This window comes from Anomaloglossus baeobatrachus, chromosome 3 (genome assembly GCF_048569485.1).
Source record: "Anomaloglossus baeobatrachus isolate aAnoBae1 chromosome 3, aAnoBae1.hap1, whole genome shotgun sequence".
Lineage (NCBI taxonomy): Eukaryota > Metazoa > Chordata > Amphibia > Anura > Aromobatidae > Anomaloglossus > Anomaloglossus baeobatrachus.
In genome coordinates this window covers 613,916,043-613,921,375 of record NC_134355.1, presented here as the reverse complement: position 1 = coordinate 613,921,375, position 5,333 = coordinate 613,916,043, and positions in this window count along the sequence as shown.

Here is a 5,333-nt window from a genome sequence, read left to right as displayed (position 1 = left end):
GAAAAATAAGGTTTGCATGTTTAAGAGAAGAATCAGTGTCGGAACTTTTGTTTACTGTAAGTGAGGAATCAATGTAGCCTGAATGGTTACAGAGTTATCCTGTGCATGGTGCGGCGACGTGGAGGCGAGGGGTTAATGACAGGCTGTGCTGTGACCTGTCATCCCTTGCTACCACGACTACAACCACTGCCTGCTCTATGCCCTCCACCACACATACAGTCATAGTCAAAGTGTTGACACCCTTGAAAGATTGAACTAATAGATTTTATGACCGCTACGCAAAGCTGCATGATGTAGCGCTGTATTTGATTTAGAATTACATGCACCTATCACTGTCCCTCACTCCTATAGCATACTATCACTACAATGTATTTGTATTTGGTATGGATGTGATTCAGGCCAATCACAGCCATACCAATACTTGGCATGGGTGCAATGGCTCCAGAAGTGTTCACAGCCTGAAAGCTTGCTGATTTTCTGCTCTGCAACTTTTCAACAAACTTTACTTGGATGACAGACCCGAACAGGAATGGGAATTACAGTCAAAAGCCTGTGCTCAAAGTTCAGCAACTACACCAGCTCATCACAAGTGCTAACACTTTTTGCTATGACTGTATATATTATAATAAGTTCCAAGACTTTTTCTATGTACACAAAAGGCCTTTTTTCTCAATTATTGTTCACAAATTTTTCTAAAGTGGGCTTTACATGCTACGATATCGTTAATGAATTATCGTCGGGGTCACGGTGTTTGTGACGCACATCCGGCATCATTAACGATATCGCAGTGTGTGACACTTATGAACGACCTTAAACGATCGCAAAAGCAGTCAAACTCGTTTGCCACGGTGAGGTCGTCCTGAAACAAAAAATTGTTTTCTACTTATTAGCGATGTTGTTCCTGAATTCTGCAGCAGCACACATCGCTGTGTGTGACACCGCAGGAGCGACGAACATCTCCTTACCTACCTCCACCGGCAATGCGGAAGGAAGGAGGTGGGCGGGATGTTACGTCCCACTCATCTCCACTCCTCCGCTTCTATTGGACGGCTGCCGTGTGACGTCGCTGTGACGCCGCACGAACCGCCCCCTTTAGAAAGGAGGTGTTTCGACTGCCAGAGCGACGTCGCAGGGCAGGTAAGTGCATGTGACGGGGTTAAGCGAGGTTGTGCAGCACGGGCAGCGATTTGCCCGTGTCGCACAACCGACGGGGGCGGGTGCGATCGCTTGCGATCTCACTAGCGAGACCGCAGCGTGTAAAGCCCGCTTTAGTCTGTGATAGTGAGCACTTCTCCTCTGCCAAGATAATTCATCTAGCTCACTAATGTGACATATCAAAGATGCTAATTATTACAGCATGGTTTTTGCTACATTATCTTTTGGGGTGTTTCTCTGCTAAGGACACAGGACTACTTCACTGCAATAATGGGACAATGGATGAAGCCATATACTGGAAAATCCTGACTGACAACCTCCTTCCCTCCACCAGGACATTAAAAATGGGTCGTGTCTAGGTCTTCCAGCACAACAATGACCCAAAACGTACAGTCAAGGCAAAAAAAGATTGGCTCAAAAAGAAGCACATTAAGGTCATGGAGTGGCCTAGCCAGTTCCTATACCTTAATCCCATAGAAAACTTATGGAGGGAGTTAGCCTCAAAATCTTAATGATTTAGAGATTATCTGCAAAGAGGAGTGGGCCAAAATTCCTCCTGACATGTGCGCAAACCTCATCATCAACTACAAAAAAAGTCTCATTGCTGTGCTTGCCAACAAGGTTTTGCCACCAAGTATTAAGTCTTGTTTGCCAGAGGGATCAAATACCTAATTCTCTCTGCAAAATGCAAATCATTTTTTATAATTTATACAATATGATTTTCTGGATTTTATTTTGGATATTCTATTTCTCACTGTTAAAATTAACCTACCCTTAAAATTATAAACTGTTCATGTCTTTGCCAGTGGGCAAACTTAAAATATTAGCAAGGGATCAAATATTTTTTTTTTTCAATGTTAATTCTGTTTTTAATTATTTTTTACCTTTTCAATACTTACATATATTCGATAGGTTTGCATATTACATTCTAAGATAAGTTGTTTTGTAATCTGGTTTTTCAATTTATTTAACACGGATTTCAATTTGGAGCAGGACTCTTAGCAAATGTTAAAGAAGTGCAATTTATGGTATGAGCAGAAGGTATAAAATTGTTTTTCCTTTTTTCCTTTTCCAGTCAGAGGCATATGCAATGTGCAATTTGAGGTTATATTCATTCAGTCAGATCTTCGGCGGATTTGAATTGCTAATGGTGTCATGAAGAGGTCGGGCACAGCTTGAAATTCGCAAATCATTTTCACTATGTAATAAGTATGTAAAAAAGGGGATTTAAGCTAAACATGTAAGTGAATATTAACTAAAATTCATAGGACACTTTTCATGATAAGTTGTCAAAAATAAAAAGTAGCATTTGAAAGTTGTATTTAAAATGTTGAGTGGCTGAAAGATTTCTTTAGCTGGAAACACTCTTAAAATATATTTTCTAAATGGCTTACGCTTACATTACAGAAAAATAAAGGCAATATGTAGGACTAGAAGAAAAAGCTAAATGTATATATTATACAGAATGAAGCAAATGTGAACCAGTGGAAGTTGCTGTGATGGCACTATATATAAACCAAAGAATACAACAGCACACTGTATACTCTAAGATATATACAAACATTGAATATATGCAATTTAACCTGTATAACTGCCATATAGAATATATTTCTAAAATGATGGTACTTATGGCTAGCGATCAGGGAAACTGAGATTTGGAGTTCATTACCAAACACAGAGTTTACAAAAAAAAACAACAGAGTTCTAGTTCAGAATTTGGATACTTTACATATGTAAAACACATATGCGAGTGTCGCTATGCTCGGGTACACTATGTGCTCAGTCCAGTGTAAGACACTTGTAGTGTTTGATCGGCTCGCACTAAGGTTAACAACAGCATGATCGGATGTAGTGTGCACCAAAAAAAAAAAAAAGTATGGAAAAACCCTTACCTTCCCTCTCCTGGAAGTCTTCTGTTTATGGCTGGCTGCATGTTGGTGGAGAACCGAACTGCCAAATCAGTGACTTCCATTGGGGTTGAGGTCAAGTTCGCGTCCCAAACCGAACAATATCTAAAGTCCAACTGAACATGCCGAACCAAACTTCCATGGGTTCACTCATCTCTACTTATGGCACAAATTGGCCAATTTTTGTAAGCTCACCAGCTTTCTCTGTTGTGACCCTGACCCAAAATGTAGCAAACACACCTCTCTGGGATAAAGACTATAAATTTCAAATGGCGAGTAGGATCCAGGAACAATTAAACATATCCTTCAACTGGCTTTAGATATTAACATTTACACAATCATTTGGCCGACAGCAATTTAGCTCACAACTCTACCATACACAGAGCACTTGTTTGGCTACACGCTCCTGTGTTGTCCATGAGTAATCAACGGACTGACATGCTGGCTGGCGGCTTATCTCCAGGTGAACAATGTAAAGGGCAGTCCAAATTTGGATTGGCCTGATCAACATCCCCCTGATGATCAGTCAGCTAGCTCCCCGCATACTCACACTGGATTCGGACAACAAAAATCTAATACCTACGGGGGGTTTTAGATTGATGGGTGGAGTGCTTAGTCAAAAATCTAAGTGTACATAGAGTGATTGTATTGTTTGGTTGGTATACAATGCAATCATAGGAGCTTGAATCTGTTCACATTTGGTTCATTCTTTTAGGAGCTGCTAGTCAGTCTTTGTTTATTACAGTATACTATTGGAGGTGCCAATTGCCTCCATATTGACTGCCTGATATTTGGTATTTAACCCTTGCTAAAAAAAAACCCTAACAAGAATTCTAGGTAGGTGCATGTACAGAAAGCCATAAGTAGAAGCAGACAGCAGTAAAGGTGTAGATGTAGAAACAAAAAGAAAAAGCGAAAACGAGGGTGCAGAGGTAGCGGGAAAAAGACTAAATCAAACACTTCCAGAATGATTGTTGGAACAAATGAGACCCCAACCCAATTAGCTCAGAATAATGGGATTTTTAATCTTTCGGATCATATATTGTCTAGGGATGAAGTCACACTACTTAGTCGAGGACTCTCTTTTTGTCCAGATTCCTATTTAAAGGCTTTTCCTCTTTATTTGGACCTTAATGATTTTTTTCATAAATTGACTATTCATATTATTATTATTATTATTATTATTTATTTATAGAGCACCATTAGTTCCATGGTGCTGTACATGAGAAGGGGGTTACATACAAAATACATATACAAGTTACAGTAGACAGACTAGTACAGAGGGAAGAGGGCCCTGCCCTTACGGGCTTACATTCTATAGGATTATGGGGAGGAGACAGTAGGTGGGGTGTAGATGGGGCGGCAGCTCCGCACGGTGGTGGGGCGGCAGCTCCGCACGGTGGTGGGGCGGCAGCTCTGCACGGTGGTGGGGCGGCAGCTCTGCACGGTGGTGAAGCAGTGAGGTCATTGAAGGTTATAGGCATTTCTGAACAGATGAGTCTTTAGGTTCCGTTTGAAGTTTGCAAGTGTAGTAGATAGTCTGACGTGTTGAGGCAGTGAGTTCCAGAAGACTGGGGATGTTCGGGAGAAGTCTTGGAAGTGATTGCATGAGGAGAGAATGAGAGAGGAGGAGAGAAGGAGATCTTGGGAAGACCGGAGATTACGTTTTGGAGTGTAGCGAGAGATTAGTTCAGAGATATATGGAGGAGACAATTTGTGGATGGCTTTGTAAGTCAGTATTAGTAGTTTAAATTGGATACGATGGAAGATTGGGAGCCAGTGGAGGGACATGCAGAGAGGAGAAGCGGGGTGGTAGTGAGGCGAGAGGTGGATCAGTCGGGCAGCAGCATTAAGGATGGACTGAAGAGGGGCGAGCGTGTTAGCAGGGAGACCACATAGGAGGATGTTGCAGTAGTCGAGGCGGGAGATTATGAGAGCATGCACTAGCATTTTTGTAGATTGAGAATTGATGAAGGGGCGGATTCTGGAAATATTTTTGAGTTGAAGACGACAGGAGGTGGTGAGGGATTGAATGTGTGGTATGAAGGACAAGGCAGAGTCAAAGGTCACTCCGAGGCACCGAACTTTGGGTGCTGGGGAGAGCGTGATGTTATTTATTGTAATAGGTAGATCAGGTAGAGAGTGTAGGTGAGATGGAGGAAAGATGATCAGCTCAGTTTTGGCCACATTGAGCTTTAGGAAGCGAGAGGAGAAGAAGGAAGATATAGCAGATAGGCACTCTGGGATTCTGGACAGCAGAGATATGACATC